Source organism: Arachis hypogaea, chromosome 20 (assembly GCF_003086295.3).
Source record: "Arachis hypogaea cultivar Tifrunner chromosome 20, arahy.Tifrunner.gnm2.J5K5, whole genome shotgun sequence".
NCBI lineage: Eukaryota > Viridiplantae > Streptophyta > Magnoliopsida > Fabales > Fabaceae > Arachis > Arachis hypogaea.
Window position 1 is genome coordinate 28,823,740 of NC_092055.1, and position 20,111 is coordinate 28,843,850.

The 20,111-nt window shown below is 36.0% G+C and overlaps 1 pseudogene; it reads left to right on the forward strand.

The window, feature by feature from the left end:
• The first annotated feature begins 7,151 nt into the window (after positions 1-7,151).
• On the forward strand, positions 7,152-18,358 carry LOC112785692 (uncharacterized; annotated as a pseudogene).
• The last annotated feature ends 1,753 nt before the right edge of the window (positions 18,359-20,111 follow it).

Sequence of the window (20,111 nt, forward strand, 5' to 3'; positions counted from 1 at the left end):
TGCTCGAGGGCGAGCAATATTCTAAGTTTGGTGTGGTAAAAGCATAAGCTTTTTATTTTTCCATTACCATTGATGGCACCCAAGATCGGAGAATCCTCTAATAAAGGGAAAGGGAAGACAAAAGCTTCCACCTCCGAGTCATGGGAGATGGAAAGATTCATCTCCAAAGCCCATCAAGACCACTTCTATGATGTTGTGGCCAAGAAAAAGGTGATCCCCGAGGTCCCTTTCAAACTCAAGAGAAATGAGTATCCGGAGATCCGACATGAGATCCATAGAAGAGGTTGGGAAGTTCTAACAAACCCCATCCAATAAGTCGGAATTCTAATGGTTCAAGAGTTCTATGCCAATGCATGGATCACTAGGAACCATGATCAAAGTAAGAACCCGAACCCAAAGAATTATCTCACCATGGTTCGGGGGAAATACTTAGATTTTAGTCCGGAAAACATTTTTTCCATTACCATTGATGGCACCCAAGACTGGAGAATCCTCTAATAAAGGGAAAGAGAAGACAAAAGCTTCCACCTCCGAGTCATGGGAGATGGAAAGATTCATCTCCAAAGCCCATCAAGACCACTTCTATGATGTTGTGGCCAAGAAAAAGGTGATCCCCGAGGTCCCTTTCAAACTCAAGAGAAATGAGTATCCGGAGATCCGATATGAGATCCATAGAAGAGGTTGGGAAGTTCTAACAAACCCCATCCAACAAGTCGAAATTCTAATGGTTCAAGAGTTCTATGCCAATGCATCGATCACTAGGAACCATGATCAAAGTAAGAACCCGAACCCAAAGAATTATCTCACCATGGTTCGGGGGAAATACTTAGATTTTAGTCCGGAAAACGTGTGGTTGGCGTTTAATTTGCCCATGATGCAAGGAGATGCACGCCCCTACACTAGAAGGGTCAACTTTAATCAAAGGTTGGACCAAGTCCTCATGGACATATGTATGGAAGGAGCTCAATGGAAGATTGACTCCAAAGGCAAGCCGGTTCAACTAAGAAGACTGGACCTCAAGCCTGTGGCTAGAGGATGGTTAGAGTTCATCCAACGCTCCATCATCCCCACTAGCAACCGATCTGAAGTTACTGTGGATCGGGCCATCATGATTCATAGCATCATGATTGAAGAGGAAGTAGAAGTTCATGAAGTCATCTCCCTTGAACTCTACAAAATAGCCGAAAAGTCCTCCCCCATGGCAAGGCTGGCTTTCCCTCATCTTATTTGCCATCTATGTTACTCAGCTGGAGCTTTCATAGAAGGAGACATTCCCATTGAGGAAGAGAAGCCCATCACTAGGAAAAGGATGGAGCAAGCAAGAGAGCCCATTCATGGATCTCAAGAGACGCATGAAGCTCATCACCATGAGATCCCGGAGATGCCTCAAATGCATTTTCCTCCACAAAACTATTGGGAGCAAATCAACACCTCCCTAGGAGAATTAAGTTCCAACATGGGACAACTAAGGGTGGAACATCAAGAGCACTCCATCATCCTTCATGAAATTAGAGAAGATCAAAAAGCAATGAGGGAGGAGCAACAAAGACAAGGAAGAGACATAGAAGAGCTCAAGGACATTATTGGTTCCTCAAGAAGGAAACGCCACCATCACTAAGGTGGACTCATTCCTTGTTCTTACATTCTCTGTTTTTCATTTTCTTTATGTTAAGTGCTTATCTATGTTTGTGTCTTCATTACATGATCATTAGTAGTTAGTAACTATGTCTTAAAGTTATGAATGTCCTATGAATCCATCACCTCTCTTAAATGAAAAATGTTTTTAATTCAAAAGAACAAGAAGTACATGAGTTTCAAATTTATCCTTGAACTTAGTTTAATTATATTGATGTGGTGACAATGCTTCTTATTTTCTGAATGAATGCTTGAACAGTGCATATGTCTTTTGAAGTTGTTGTTTAAGAATGTTAAATATGTTGGCTCTTGAAAGAATGATGACAAGGAGACATGTTATTTGATAATCTGAAAAATCATAAAAATGATTCTTGAAGCAAGAAAAAGCAGCAAAGAACAAAGCTTGCAGAAAAAAAAAATAGCGAAAAAAAAAAGAGATAGCAAAAGCAAGCAGAAAAAGCCAAAAGCTCTTAAAACCAAGAGGCAAGAGCAAAAAGCCAGTAACCCTTAAAACCAAAAGGCAAGGGTAATAAAAAGGATCCCAAGGCTTTGAGCATCAGTGGATAGGAGGGCCTAAATGAATAAAATCCTGGTCTAAGCGGCTAAACCAAGCTGTCCCTAACCATGTGCTTGTGGCGTGAAGGTATCAAGTGAAAACTTGAGACTGAGCGGTTAAAGTCAAGGTCCAAAGCAAAAGAAGAGTGTGCTTAAGAACCCTGGACACCTCTAATTGGGACTTTAGCAAAGCTGAGTCACAATCTGAAAAGGTTCACCCAATTATGTGTCTGTGGCATTTATGTATCCGGTGGTAATACTGGAAAACAAAGTGCTTAGGGCCACGGCCAAGACTCATAAAATAGTTGTGTTCAAGAATTATCATACTGAACTAGGAGAATCAATAACACTATCTGAACTCTGAGTTCCTATAGATGCCAATCATTCTGAACCTCAATGGATAAAGTGAGATGCCAAAACTATTCAAGAGGTAAAAAGCTACAAGTCCCGCTCATCTGATTGGAGCTATGTTTCATTGATAGTTTAGAATTTATAGTATATTCTCTTCTTTTTATCCTATTTGATTTTTAGTTGCTTGGGGACAAGCAACAATTTAAGTTTGGTGTTGTGATGAGTGGATAATTTATACGCTTTTTGGCATTGTTTTTAGTATGTTTTTAGTAGGATCTAGTTACTTTTAGGGATGTTTTTATTAGTTTTTATGTTAAATTCACATTTCTGGAATTTACTATGAGTTTGTGTGTTTTTCTGTGATTTCAGGTATTTTCTGGCTAAAATTGAGGGACTTGAGCAAAAATCAGATTCAGAGGTTGAAGAAGGACTGCTGATGCTGTTGGATTCTGACCTCCCTGCACTCAAAGTGGATTTATGGAGAAGAAGAAGAAGCTTATGATCCTGAGAACCCTACAATAGCAGAGGTGAATTACATGGGTGAACCCTATGGAAACACCTATAATCCCTCATAGAGGAATCATCCAAATTTCTCATGGAAGGATCAACAAAAGCCTCAACAAGGCTTTAACAATGGTGGAAGAAACAAGTTTAGCAATAGCAAGTCTTTTCCATCATCCACTCAGCAAAAGACAGAGAGTCCTGAGCAAGATCCATCTAGCTTAGCAAATATAGTCTCTGATATATCTAAGGCCACTTTAAGTTTCATGAATGAAACAAGGTCCTCCATTAGAAATCTGGAGGCACAAGTGGGCCAGCTGAGTAAAAGGGTCACTGAAACCCCTCCTAGTACTCTCCCAAGCAATACAGAAGAGAATCCAAAAAGAGAGTGCAAGGTCATTGAATTAACCATCATGGCCGAACCTACAAGGGAGGGAGAGGACGTGAATCCCAGTGAGGAAGACCTCCTAGGATGTCCAGTGATCAACAAGGAGTTTCCCTCTGAGGAACCAAAGGAATCTGAGACTCATCTAGAGACCATAGAGATTCCATTGAACCTCCTTATGCCATTCATGAGCTCTAATGAGTATTCTTCTTCTGAAGAGAATGAAGATGTTACTGAAGACCAAGTTGCCAAGTACCTTGGTGCAATCATGAAGCTGAATGCCAAGATATTTGGTAATGAGACTTGGGAAGATGAACCTTCCTTGCTCATCAATGAACTAAGTGATCTGGATCAACTGAAATTGCCTCAAAAGAAACAGGATCCTGGAAAGTTTTTAATACCTTGTACCATAGGCACCATGACCTTTGAGAAGGCTCTATGTGACCTTGGGTCAGGGATAAACCTCATGCCACTCTCTCTAATGGAGAAACTGGGAATCTTTGAGGTGCAAGCTGCCAAAATCTCATTAGAGATGGCAGACAACTCAAGAAAACAGGCTTATGGATAAGTAGAGGACGTGCTAGTAAAGGTTGAAGGCCTTTACATCCCTGCTGATTTCATAATCCTGGATACTGGGAAGGATGAGGATGAATCCATCATCCTTGGAAGACCCTTCCTAGCCACAGCATGAGCTGTGATTGATGTGGACAGAGTAGAATTAATCCTTCAGCTGAATGAGGACAACCTTGTGTTTCAAACTCAAGGATCTCCTTCTGTAACCATGGAGAGGAAGCATGAAAAGCTTCTCTCACTGTAGATTCAACTAAAGCCCCCACAGTCAAACTCTAAGTTTGGTGTTGGGAGGCCACAACCAAACTCTAAGTTTGGTGTTGAACCCCCACATTCAAACTCTAAGTTTGGTGTTGGAAGGTTCCAACCTTGCTCTGATTATCTGTGAGGCTCCATGAGAGCTCACTGTCAAGCTATTGACATTAAAGAAGCGCTTGTTGGGAGGCAACCCAATGTTATTTAATTATATCTATTTTATTTTCCTTGTGTTATTTTGTGTTTCATTAGGTTGTTGATCATGTGGAGTCACAAAAACTACTGAAAAATCAAAAACAGAATGAAAAATAGCATTGAAAATAGCACACCCTGGAGGAGAGCAGTCTGGCATTTAAACGCCAGAAATAAGCATATGTCTGGCGTTTAACGCCAGAAACAGGCACCAAGCTGGCGTTTAACACCAGAAAGAAGCATCTGCCTGGTGTTAAACGCCAGAAACAAGCTACATTTAGGCATTTAACGCCAGAAACAGGTAGCAGTCTGGCGTTAAACGCCAGGATTGCACAGCAAGGGCGTTTTACACACCTAATTGGAGCAGGGATGTTAAGTCCTTGGCCCCACTGGATCTGTGGATCCCACAGGATCCCTACCACTTCTTTTCTCATCTTCACACCTTTTCATAACATTCTTCCTCAATTAACCTCCACCAATCACCTCCATTACTCCTCCAAAACCATCACACATCATAACCACCTAAAACCCCCTTGACCGAACCATTCACACACCTCCATCTCCTCCATTTTCTTCTTCTTCTACTCACTTCTTTCTTCTTTTGCTCGAGGACGAGCAAACCTTCTAAGTTTGGTGTGGTAAAATCATTGCTTTTTGTTTTTCCATAACCATCTATGGCACCTAAGGCAAGAGACATCCTCATTGAAGAAGACAAGCCCATCACTAAGAAAAGAATGGAGCAAACAAGAGATCATGGACCTCAACAAGAGCATGAGGAGATTCCTCACCATGAAATCCTTGAGATGCCTCAAGGGATGCACTTCCCTCCACAAAACTATTGGGAACAAATTAACACTTCCCTAGGAGAATTAAGTTCCAACATGGGACAACTAAGGGTGGAGCATCAAGAGCACTCCATCATCCTCCATGAAATTAGAGAAGATCAAAGAGCTATGAGGGAGGAGCAAGAAAGACAAGGAAGAGACATAGAGGAGCTCAAGAGCACCATTGGTTATTCAAGAAAAGGAAGACGCTACCCTCACTAAGGTGGACTCATTCCTTAATCTCCTTATTTATTTATTTTCCTGTTTTTCGATTTTTGAGCTTTATGTTTATTTATATTTGTGTCTTATTACATGATCATTAGTGTCTAAGTGTCTATGCCTTAAAGTTATGAATATGAATCCATCACCTCTCTTGAATGAAAAATGTTTTAATTACAAAAGAACAAGAAGTACATTGTTTCGAATTCATCCTTGAAACTAGTTTAATTATTTTGATGTGGTGGCAACACTTTTTGTTTTCTAAATGAATGCTTAAACAGTGCATATGTCTTTTGAAGTTGTTGTTTATGAATGTTAAATATGTTGGCTCTTGAAAGAATGATGAAAAGGAGACATGTTATTTGATAATCTGAAAAATCATAAAAATGATTCTTGAAGCAAGAAAAAGCAGTGAATACAAAAGCTTGCGAAAAAAAATGGCGAAAAAAGAGAAAGAAAAAGAAAAAGCAAGCAGAAAAAGCCAAAAGCTCTTTAAACCAAAAGGCAAGAGCAAAAAGCCAATAGCCCTTAAAAGGTGCATTGATCACGACGCCTACTGTACAAGGACCGGGTTGGAATTGTCCATTTGAGATCATGTGCGATACCTCCAATTATGCTGTAGGTGCCGCACTAGCACAGCATGTTGGTAATGTCCCTTACTCTATTGTTTATGCTTTGAAAACTCTAGATGCGGCCCAGTCTAACTATACTACTACTGAGAAGGAGTTACTAGCTATTTTTTTGTGCTTGATAAGTTTTGACCATACTTGCTAGGCTCTAAAGTAGTGGTGTATTTGGACCTTGCCACTCTAAAGTATCTCTTGAAAAAGAATGAGTCAAAACCTAGGATGATTAGATGGATCTTACTTTTGCAAGAGTGTGACTTGAAAATCAAGGATAGAAATGGATCCCAAAATCTAGTGGCAGATCATTTGAATCACCTTGAGCATTTAAACTTAGATCCCACTCCTATCAATGATTCATTTTCTTTAGATACTTTGCATGCAATCTCTCAAAGCACTCCTTGATTTTCCTCAATTGCTAACTATTTGGTCGCACACATCTTTCCTCCCAACTTTTCCAAACATCAAAAAGATAAGTTGAGGAGTGATGTAAAATATTATATTTGGGATGATCCACATTTGTGGAAATATGGAGCTGACCAAGTAATTACAAAATGTGAGCCAGAAACAGAATTCCAATCAATACTTCATTTTTGCCACTCATCTTATGGAGGCCATTTTGGCCCACAAAAAACTGTAAGAAAAGTATTAGATTGTGGATTCTAGTGGACGACTCTGTTTAGAGATGCAAACCAATTTTGTAAGTCTTGTCATGAATGCCAGAAATTCGGAAACACCTCTCAAAAGGATGAGATGCCTCAACAACCCATGATCTTTTGCAAAATTTTTTATGTATGGGGTATCGATTTCATGAGCCCATTTCTGAATTCTAATGGATTTTTTTTATATTCTGTTAGCTGTGGATTATGTATTGAAATGGGTGGAAACAATTCTAATCCGTTGTGATGACCCTAACACAATTGTATTCTTTCTGAGGAACAACATTATCTGTAGATTTGGGTCACCACGACCAATCGTGAGCGTCCAAGGAACTCATTTTTGTAATAGGAAGATAAATGTATTGATAAGGAAATATGGAGTATGCATAAGGTTTCCACTACTTACCATCCACAAACCAACGACCAAGCGAAAGTGTCTAATAGAGAGATCAAGCGGATCCTTGAAAAAGTGGTCAATCCACAAAGAAAAGATTGGAGCTTCAGATTAGGAGATGCTCTTTGGGCATACGGGACGACTTACAAGACTTCAATAGGGATGAGTCTGTTTCACGTTGTATATGGAAAAGCTTGTCATCTCCTAGTGGAGATTGAGCAAAAGGCGTATTGGGCGGTAAAACAATGCAACTTGGATTTGAAAGGCGCGGGTGTTGAGTGGAAACTTCAGTTGAAGGAATTGGAAAGTATTAGGCTAGAGGCCTATGAAAATGCGAGGTTTTACAAGGAAAAAGCTAGATCATTCCATGACCAGAATATCCGGAGAAAGAATTTTAAGATTGGTAATAATGTGCTAGTGTATAATTCAAGACTCTTATCTCTGAAATTATTTCAATACTGGACCTTGGACATATCATAGTTCTGAATCGAATCTCTTTAGAAAGAAGATCTTTTGTCTCATGGTAGCCTACTCCAGTTCCCTTACGAAACTTTCATTATTGGGTTAGCCATACACTTCACATGTTTCTAGCGATTCACATGGCATTATCAAATGATACAAGTCTTGGATAAGAATCTACAACGCACTAGAACGACCTTGTTGACGATCCTTTACTCCGACAGCATCTAGGGTTCCTCGAACAATGTGATATCTCACACCGGATAAATCCTTAACCCTTTCCCCTCTTACTAAGACTACAGAATGTTCTTGTAAATTATGGCCAATACCAGGTATATAAGCAGTAATTTCAAATCCAGAGGTTAAGCGTACTTTGGCAACTTTACGTAAGGCAGAGTTTGGTTTTTTGGGGGTGATAGTGGAAAAAATGACAGATAAGTCACTCTTACTGCCACTCTACAGAACCGTACATGAGATTTTCACCTCATATGGCTACTCGTTCAATTCTTTCCAAGTCAAAAAGCTGAGGTCTAGACGCGATGGATCCTTCAAGGTGGTGGATGTGAGGCCATATGGTATAGTTGAAGTGGCTCACCCTGTTAATAGAACAACATTCAAAGTCAATGGACATAGGGTGAAGCCTCACCATAAACAATCATTCAACAAAGAGGTGGAGGTGTTTCTCCTTGAGGATGCCCCAAGAGCTAATAAGTGAATTCATGTCCATCCAACTTAAGGACATTAAAGAAAAGTTCTAGGTGGGAGACACCCCATTATGGTAACATCCTTCTAACTCTTATTCTCTTTTAGCATTTGTGTATTGATTTTTGTTCTTCTTAGTTAGCTTAGTTTGGTAGAATTTTACTGTCAATCTTGTGTCTATATGATAAAATTGGTCTTGGACAACGCCAACTGCCTCTTACCCGGTCACATATATCTCAATCATAATATGTCATCATCATCTCAATCAAACTCATTCATCATCATCTCATAACCATTCTCATCATATCTCATTCATCACTTTCAACATCTCATCGAATTAATCATTCACTTCTCGAATCTCCTTTGGTACCAAAACTAGCCCCATCAACATCCTTACCCCTATTTCAAAACCTAAAACCTAGCCATTGGACCTTAAACAGAGTTTTCAAAGGTTTGGAAAACTTAAAAGAAGGGTTGATGGTTCAAAAATAGTGAATTTTCATCAAAACAGTAGTTTCGTAGTTTTACAGACTTGACGAGAAGGTCAAACAGTGAAAAACAGGATTTTAGTATAAAACAGGATACTGTGCGCACGCATTGATGCACGCACCACCAAATTTTCTTAAAGTGTGCATACGCTCTACACCATGCATACGCACGCAACAAAGAGACCTTTCCAACCTATGCGTACATATCATAGTGCGTGTACGCACACTTGCAAAATCCTCAGGGTATGCGTATGCACGTACACTAGAATTTCAGATTTTTTGGAACTTAGCCAAATTCAGTTTTCTGTACCCAACTTTCGACATTTATAACTTCCTCTACTAAAATGTTTTAAAGCTTTTAAAATTATCTTTAATTTGAAATAAATTTCATTTAAATCCAAAAACCGAGGCTCAAGTTATAGTCCACCGAAGTTGGTTAAAAATCAAGTTTTACCAAAAATCACTAAACCTTTATATTTCCAAAACCTTAATTCTTATACCATTATTTTACATCCAAAACAACTCCAATTCTAACAAAATCACATTCACCTATTTTCCAAATACTTCTCATCATCAATACATACAATCCCATCATCTCAACACCTAAATTCATCAACCAAAGCCACAGTTCCTACTCATAATCACCACCAACATCAACATCAAATATCAACAATTCATGATACATGTACATACCACCTCTAAGCAATCTAACCAACCATTTCATATTCAAAATCAATACCAAATACCTCTAACCACTTCCTCATGTCACTCAATCTTTCCATCACATATCAACATACAAACCCTTTCTGTTATTCACCAATCCCATGCATAATTTTCCACCAAACTCAACATTTATATCAACAATTCCCAATCATCATCAACTCATTATATTAATAATTCAATTTCACAATACTACCACCAATGTCATACACACATATACAAATACTCATTTACTAACCACATTACTCAATCAACTCATACCGTTCAACCTATATTACGGATTGTTAGCCTAAGTTTTCACGCAACATTATATATTAACTACGAGAAACTAAAACCATACATTAGCTGATTCCTCCCTAAGCTCAAAACATCGAACGTCAAGCTTCCAAGACTCCAAATCGATTCCAACAAGCTCCAATTTGCCAATTCAATACCAAATTCAACATAATTCAATCTATTTTCATTAAAGTCACCAAATTAATAACTAGGGTTCACATAATTGGACAAACCACAAGGATTTAGAGTTTTCTTACCTTACCCATAGATTAATGGGACAAAACCCAACAATTATCCACTGCTAGAGTATCTCCTTAAACCATCAAAATCACAAAATCTCTCAATACCAAAATCCAAATGCGCGAAAATGCAAAGAAGGAAGAACTGGGTATAGAATTTATAGTTCCTTATCACAATGTTTAGTTATACTTGAAGAAGACTCCGAGACAAATGTGTGGCCGTTAATAGCTCATCAATCGGAGCTCCAGAATGAAAGTTACGTGGAATTGAAGTTAAGGAAGGAATGAAGGCTAGGGTTCTACATTTTCCCTCTTCTCCTCAGCGTGATTTCAATGAATGAATGGGAAAGAAGACCGAATGTGGCTTCTTATATGTTAGTCGTTGGGTCCAGTTTGAACCTGGTCCAATCGGTTCGGGCCGTTGGTCTAACTTTGGGCCAAAACCTTTAAAATTAGTATCGAAATTTGTGTTTTAATTATTTTTACTCTTCTAGCTTATCAAATTTAATTTTCTAATCTCTTTAAATAATAATAAATTTATTAGCTAATTATTCACTAATTACTCAAAGTTTACAAGAGCTTCCAGTTCTCCACCCTCCAATGTTTAGGCACCAATCATAGTTGGAACCCTAATTCTTCATCCCCTCTAAATAGAACCAATCATTCCATTCATCGATTTGGAAATTTTGTGATTTCTTCGAAATGCCTTTATCAGTTTTTCTATTTTCAATGTTTGGAATTTAATAAATATCTCTGTAATAATTCACCCACATCATCAAATCCTTAATTACATTAACTTTAGTGTTAGAGTATTTTTATCGTCATTAATTAAAGGAATTGTTGTCGTTGCAAAGGTTAAATTATGCTTCAGCTTTGATCAAACTTTGCACGTGTCCATTTTGGGTGGGCTACTTCACCTTGGCCATCTTAGCCACCAAAAAAGAAACCACTATAGACCACACCATATATATATATATATATATATATATATATATATAGAGAGAGAGAGAGAGAGATAGAGAGATAGAGAGAGAGGGGGAATTATTTGAAAGGGTAAAGTATATTTTTTTACTGTACGTTTTCGCAGTCTATTAAAATTATCTCTAATATTTAATTTGATCAATTATGTCCCTAACGTCTAAAATAAATTTTAATTTTTTTCTTACTATTAATATTTTTTAACAGTCAACAATGAGTCAAATTATTCTCTTTTTTTAATTTTAACCTCATTCATAATCATAATCTAACTCCAACCTAACTTTTACTCGTACTCCTATCATTTAATCGTTATAAATAATATTAATCTATAATTTTATTACTATTATTTTTATTAAATCAAATAATTTAAAAATAATAATTTATATAATTAAGATAGTCGAGATAATTAATAACGTAAAGCTCACGACAATTAACATATTTTATTTTGAGTCTCCTAGGCATTGTATGTGGTGTTTTTGATGAAAAAAGAAGATCTTTTTCTCTGAGTTTTAATTTGAAGAAGGAATTTTGAAAAAGAGAGTGTTGGTGCCTTTGGCTTTCAAAGAGTGAGAATGTAGGAGAAAAATTTTTGTTGAAAGAAATGTGAGAGAGGAAACGGGTGAGACACGGTCCGTTGCATGGGAGAGAGATGACCTTGGTATACAAATTAGATCATCTGATTTGCATACCAAAATCGGATCATCCAATTATTTCACTGTCAACTCAAATCATTCGATTTGCTTTATGCAGTCATCACAATGGTGTTAAGCACCATACTCTCCAATAACGCTGTAATACATTATTCTTACATGTATTTTAAAATTAGAAAGTGGAAATACAACCAATTTCTATATTCACACCATCTGACCTTTTTACTGAAATTTTCACATTATTAGCTTTTATGAATTATGTTATTGGACTATGGCACCTACAACCACATGCGCCAAAACACTACGCAAAAATAATAAAATTAGAAGTATGACATAATATATTTGTACTTTATGATTAAATATAATTTTAAATTAATAAAAATAATAAATAAGATTTTGAATTAATTAAATTTATTTAAATATTAATAAAAATATCACTATTTTGTATTAGAATAATTATGGTTAGTTTTAATTATTTTTTAATATTTAAAAATAAAAAAATTTAAGTTAACCATTATTTTTTAAAAACATCAAAAAGTAAAAATTTAATATTTTTATTTACAAATTAAAAAATAATTATGAAAATGAGTTAGTATTATTAACATTTTCTTGTTATATTATTTATCATACACAATAGAGAAAAGCACAAATAAGTCCTTGAAGTTTTGATCTATGAACATTTAAGTTTTCGAGAATTTAAAAATACATTTAAATCACTGACCTTTTCAAAATATGAACATATCGATCCCTCATGTTCACTTGGGTCTGTTAGGTCCAACAAAAAAATCAAATGTGACTCCCTTTGTACGGACCTGGTTGATACGGATGGACACGTGGAAGAATTTTTAAAATGGGACAAATTAAATTTAGGGATCGATGTGTCCAGATTTTGAAAAAGTAAGGAATTTAAATATATTTTTAAATCATTAAAGACTTAAATATCTGCGAACTAAAAAATTAGGGATTGATTTGTCATTTTCTCACAATATTATATATTTAATTTCCAATTTTCTACTCTATTTTGTCAGAAACTCCACCCAAAACCACCGGGATTGCTCTTCACAGTTTCGGATATGAAAACTTTGCTCACGTGGCATAATACTCCAGGTCATCGATTTAATCTATTCTCTTTTTTCCCTCCTCATTCATTGGGTCCCTTTACCATGATGAAAAGTTAAAAAACTATCTTTAAACAGATTTCTAATTTTTAAAATCTAAATCAGCTTCCAAAACTCATTTTGAACCAAAACAGAAAGGGAAATAAAAAGTGTAACACCCTACCACACAGAGCTTTACGCTTAAGTCGTAAAATAGAGGTGGTGAGGTATTACTACATCTAAGAATAAAATATACATACATAATATAATTGAAGGATTATAATATTCGAAGAGCCTTGAAGAAAGGTTTAAGCAAAAACCACGAAAAGAAAAGTGCATTACACTCGTAAATGTAAAACCGAAGAAAAGATAAGGGTAAGACGTGAGTATATATAAAGAGTTGAGTACCAAAATACAGAATATCAAGCTCTGGATGCAACCTGCGAAACTAAGGCTGGTCGGAGTATAAATACATATATAAACATAAGTATATATCTCAAGATAACCCAACACACACACACACACACACACACACACACACACACACACACACACACACACACACACACACACACACACACACACACACACACACACACACACACACAGAGGAGACTCTATGAATAGAAAATACATAACAGATAACCCCAAAATATAACTTTCCAACTTCGCTTGCTGGAGAAACCTCCAAATGCTCACCGAGGCACATCTCGACCTGCATCTGAAAATAACAACATAGATATAGAATGAGAATCGGAGGTTCTCAGCATGGTAATGGTGCCCACATACATAATATATAAGGTCCCGGGAAAGCCAGAGGCGATCCTAGAACTCCGATACTCAGCTTTAAATCTTAAAGTTTATAAATGGAAAATCATAAACAGGGTAGGTTACCTAAGGTTCTTATTTCTAATTCCTTTCTAACTTAAGCCCTAATTTCCGCCTTCCTCTAAAATTCCGGTGCACGGACAAGCAATACAGACAAAGCAAACATAAGTAAGATACAGATACAGCAGACGGCAAATATAGCAGGTAAGCATAATAATCACATAGGCAAGCCCAATTAATGCACAATCAAACAAAACACACATATGCATATGATGTATGTCAGCCCTGTGGCTGATGAGTCTCATCTGTCGGTTATATAGCCAACCCGACATGTCCGGTAGCTAATCCGGACATCGTCCTCTTGAAAACTGGTGAGCGGTACAGTACCATGATCCTCACCTGGTGGGCGGTAAACCACCTCGATCCCCACCATCTGCGGGTGGTAAATCACCTCGATCCCCACATACGTTTTCAATTAGAAAACAACACATACGTGGGCGGTAAATAACCACGATCCCGTAAGCATATTCATTTAAAAACTGGTGGGCGATAAATAACCACAATCCCCACAAAACAATTCCATATCAAATTCATCCTCATCATCATTCAATTCATTCAACAATTATCATCATCATACCTCCCATTTCATTCATCAATAATTCACACTCACCATCATTCTCTTCTTAACTAAATAAAACTCAAAACATAATACTTTTCTTGACAAATTGAAACTCCAACATAATAATTTTCTTAATAAATCAAGTTACAAAACATAATGCATTTCTTTTTTAATAAACTAAAGTCAAATAATATAATTCTTTTACCCATACTTGTCTAAATAATACTTCAAACCAGATCTCCAATTTTCATAAAAATTTCGACAGCATCTCCTTTAAAATTCAGATTTTGCCACCCTTCCGGGTCCCAACCAGACCACCTTTCAAATCATTTCCAATAAGCCAAACCAATTCCAATATCAAAATCATTTCCAACTCTCAATTCATTCATTATTCAACAAACACACATATACATATATATACATAACTCAATCAATCCTCAATCTTTCATTATCAATACTCACATTCATCAATAATCATTCATCAACAACTTTAATTAACACAATTCTTACAACCAACTTCACAAAATCATCATTCATCAACTCATTCGCAATATAATTCCACATTTCCATCAAGGTTACTAGCATTAACATATTTCTACATTTCCAACCTATCCTATGGTCATCTAGCCTATGTTTTCACAAAACATTATATACTATCTATGAGAAACCAAAACCATACCTTGATCAATTCCTCCCTAAGCTTGGAACACCTCAAAAACCTCTCATTTCACAAGCTCCAAGCCTCCAAACGTCAATTCCTCAAACCTAATTACTCGGATTTCGTTCCAATATGCCCAATTAAACTCCAAATCAACCATAACACAATCTATTTCACACAATATCACTTTAATCATCAAAGGGTTTACTAATTCAATGATTCACAAGAGTTTAACAGTTTTTTACCTTACCCACAGATCTATTGGACAAAACCTAGTGATTATCCGCTGCTAGAGTTCTCCTAAACCATCAAAATCATTCAATTCCTCAATACCCAAACCCTAAAATCACGAAATTAAGGAGAGGGAGATCTGGGGGAGAAATGATAATTTCTTACCACTTTGTTTAGATAGAATCGAAGAGAATTCTGAGATGAACACGTGGCCACTGACGGCTCGTCAATCAGAGCTCCGGATCGAAAATTACGTGAAATTAAAATTGGAACGAGGGTTATGGTGTTTTCACGTTAATCCCTCTCTCCCTCAACGTATCTTCAGAAATAAAAATGGAGATGGCTCGTTACAGAGGGTTTATAGGTTGGGCTTCGGTTTGGTTTGGGCCTGGTCTAACCAGTTTGACCCGTTGGCCCAGTTTTGGGCCAAAATCTTTAAAATTAGTATCAAATTTTGTTTTTTAATATTTCTACTCCTATAAATTATAAAAATTAATTTTTCTAGTTTCTTTGAATAATAATCAATTTATTGGCTAATTATTTATTAATTTTACGGGGTTTACAAAAAGGAGCAAAAAGCAAAGCAGTTTTTGGATTAAATAAAGGTGTTTGCTTCGGTACAATAATAAATTCATACATATCGATACGTTTAAAATATGGACAAATAACAATAAGCCATGTGAAATTTATTTTTCATATTAGTATCTAATTTTTTTAAAATATATATTATATCACCACTTTTACTAAAACACCCTTATAATTTAATAAAAATAAAAAATATTTTTTATTTAGTTTTTTTTATAAGATTTAAATACCTTTTCTTTATGTTAGACGAAAATTACCTTTTAAATTAATCAAATTATTTAATTTTACCATGTCAAAATTTAATAATTTAAAAAATAAAAACGAAAACATATTTAATTATTTATCTATACTAAAAGAGATTATTTCAATCTTATTGACATCCTCCATGAACTCTAATCAATCATTCATACCAAGAAAAATAAACAAATCTAAAAATAACAAAAAATATCACCTGTTCTTTGTTATCCTGGGTTTCTCACCCAACTCCCTCTCTTCTCTTCAAACTCGTCTCTTCTCTCTGGGAAGAAGACGAAGAAGCTTCCTCCACGGTGCCCGGTCAAGGTCACTGCAGCATTCGCGCGCGCGTCACCTAGCCGAGTAGAACGTCGTCACGTCAGAGAGCGTCACCGTCTTCCTCGCCGTCTTTCTTGTTCTTTATCACCGTCGTCAGCCTCTCCCTTTCGGTAACATCGTCTTTGTGATTTCTGTGATTTTAATTATTATAGCATTGTCGTGATTTTTGTAATTTAGTTTGATTTCTGTGATTTTATATTAGTTGTTGTTAATTTTGACAAAATGAAAAACTTAAGCATCAATTTGAGGGATTGTTGCTGGAGCTTCTGGGGGTGCTATTTTGCCTAGAATTGGGGCCTCATTAGGGGAAGTTTGCCGTGATTATCTTAATGGGCAATGTATAAAAGTCGATTGTAAGTGGAATCACCCACCTCATAATTTGCTAATGCCTGCATTAGCTGCAATGATCTCAATGGGAACACTTAGCCAAGCTCCTATGGCTCCGTCTGCTGCTATAATGGCTGTTACATAGGCAATGGTCATTGTCCAAGCACTTCAAGCCCATGCAACTCAGGTGCAAGCTCAGTCAGTAAAAGATTCCACTGGTATATTGTGGCATGTTAATTTTGTTTATTGTTGTGTTTGGTATTACAGAGCTCTTATACAAGAAGTGTTATCTGTTAGTAACTTTTTGTCATGTTCAGTAGTTACATTTTTTTATGTTGTTCTTGTTTTCTATTTAAGTATTTCTTGCTTTATTATTATCATCTATGGTAACTTAATCAGGCTCACCTAAAAAAGCTGGTAAGGATGATGCATTGAAGAAACTCTCCAAGTTTGCAATCTGAGTCCACTTCTCACTGTTGAATAGCTAAAACAACTCTTTGGCTTCTGTGGCACAGTTGTTGAATGCACAATTGCTTATTTAAAGCATTTTGCTTATATAGAATATTCAAAACCTAAAGAGGCAATTGCTGCTCTGGCATTAAATAACATAAATGTCGGTGGCCGGCCTTTGAATGTTGAGATGGCAAAATCTCTTTCACAAAAATCATCTGTTGTGAATTCTTCCCTTGCTTTATCATCTCTTCCGTTGATGATGCAGGAAGCTGTGGCAATGCAACAGATGCAATTTCAGCAAGCTCTGCTTATGCAACAAACCATGACTGCACAGCAGGCTGCCAATAAAGCCGCCACCATGAAGTCTACAACAGAGTTAGCAGCAACCCGAGCTGCTGAAATAAGTAAGAAACTAAAAGTTAATGGACCTGAAATTGAAGAGAAAGAAACAAAATGGAAATCCAGGTCTGTTTACTTTGCCAATTTTTCCTTGTGTAATAGTTCTACTGGTGCTTCTTGACTATTCATTTTCAATATTTTTATTGTTGCAACTAATTCATTTTAGGGTGTCCTACATAAGTATCATGAACCCATTAGAGTAATGCTTGAAATAGATTTATAACTTTGGTAACGGTGCCTGAGGTTTCTATCATTTTGATGTTTTAGGGGAAAAAAATCATAATCTTGTCCCCATTTTAAAAGTTCCCATTCAATGGTATATGTTTTACTATATTTAATAGTTTTGGGTTTAGGGTGAGTGCAATGTATCCTTTGCTATTTTTTATATATATTACACAATTGCCTTTATATTATAGAAGCTTGCAGTTTTATGTGTCATAGCTGTGAGGTTGAGTAGTATATCTCTTTATTGTTGATCTGTCTTTAAAATATATGGCTGAATGGTTGTGGAACAAGGAAAGTTTAAATTGTGGTGACAAAATCTTATTTGTATATTATTTCTTTTTTTCCATCATTTTCATATGCTAACAAAGGTCTTTAATTCATTAATTCAATTTCTATTTTCAGGCCTCCTTCTCCTCCACCTGCAATATCTCTATCAAAGTCAAGATCTCCTGTTAGTTATCAAAGAAGGAGGAGGTCTCCTTCCCACTCTCTTGCTCGCTATAATAGGGGTCGTCAGTCCAGATCACCAGTTAGGTCCCATCATTATTCAAGCTATGAAAGGGATCGAAGGTCCTATAGAGACATCAGAGAACACAATAATAGAAGCAGAAGAAGGGATTTAGATAGATACCTTGATCGGCATTCATCTGCTTCAAGACGAAATAAGAGTAGGAGCGTGAGAAAGTAGATCCAGGCATAATAAGCAGTCAAGATCGAAATCTGTGGATGATAAGCAATGCTTGCCTAACAAATCAGATGAAAGCAAGCATAGAAGGTCATGGCCTAGTGATAAAAGGCGTTCCAGATCAAGATCAACAGAAAGTAAGAATGAAATTGATGAAAGAGAGGATGAAAAAAAAACATCAAAACTGATAGGTCAAAGCATCATCACACTAAAAAAAATAAGTCAAGATCTGTTGAAGGGAAGCATCGCACTAAAGATAAATCGGGTGATAGTAAAGATAAAAAAAATCAGAGCATCGCAATAGAAGAGGTTCTAGGTCAATATCATTAGAGGTTGAGCATAACAATGGAGGTAGCTCATCACATAAAGAATTGGATGAAAGCAATTTTGAACAGAGAAAACTCAGGTCTAAGTCCCCTGAAGGAAAGCGTCACACTGGTGATAAATATGGAAGCAGATATGAAACATCAGAGAATGACTTTCTACTTCAGAGACAATGATTGCGCATTTGATAGATATGGAGGTTCGCCAAGATATTTAACTATGAAGGATAAATGCATACTATCTCCACCTTCTATTGCAATTAAAAATATTAGATGCTCAAATTCAGTTATGTAATCCATTTTTAGATCACTATGTCATCATGCTTGATTGCTGATGTCATGAATCATAACCTTTACGTTATTCATGCCATAACTTAAATATACCCGACTAAAAGTAATTTATGTCTTAATTGATATTGAAGGCAAAAGTTGGAATGAAAATTATAGTAGTTTCACTCGTGATGTTACTTCTAAATTTTAACTTTGGTTATTTCATGTATCTCTGATTTTTGTTGAAAACAGTTCCTGTTTTTCATAATCTTTGATATTTTTCACTAAACAGAATGAGTCAATTATTTATTCATTCTTAATGAAGTAGTTTGGGTGTAAAGTGAAGCCTTTATTTATTCAGATATGTCTCCTTTCATATTTTAAATTGATGGGATTCATAAATTTCATCTCTATTAGAATGAGGTTTACCCTTTGCTAGTAACTTACAATATTATTCGAAATATGAGGACTTGCCTAACTTACAATAGAGTAGTGGTTCAAGGAATAGAAATGCTAGAGTAAAAATTAAGTTTCATTTAAATTCAAATATAATTGAACTAAAGACAAAAACATAAATTTTCAAAAAGAGTCCATAGAAAATATAGTGCATAATAATTTTTTAAGTAAAAGAGATGAAACTATCAACTCTTAATATAAACCAAATATGACTATATGACAATTAGGAATTTTTAATTTTTGTTTGAATCTTTTTGTTTATATTTATTGTAATTCATGGAAGCAGAGTCAATGACATTATGCAGCATCAAGTTGTGGGGCCTTAGAATCAAATCCAACGCAAGTCGCATCCTTATACCATCATTAACCTAAAAATATAAATATTTTAGGTTATCAACAAAATCATAAACATTAGTAAATGAGGCACCATTTTTTAAAGCAAAAAAAAATTACATTTATTGTATAACTATACGTCTTCCTGTAGTTTGTCATCCACGTTGCCACCCATACCCCCACAATCATTACTGTGTTAAATAAAACGCGATTAGCTTATGCAGATAAACAGTTCAAAGAGGAAAATACAAATACAGATATTCCTTACGAATTAGGAGCTTGTTCTCCTATTTCTAGCGTGTCCATAAATGCAAAATCAAGTATCCGTGGCCTAAATGGAGTGTTGTATTTATAGAACCAGTCATACTTAAGCA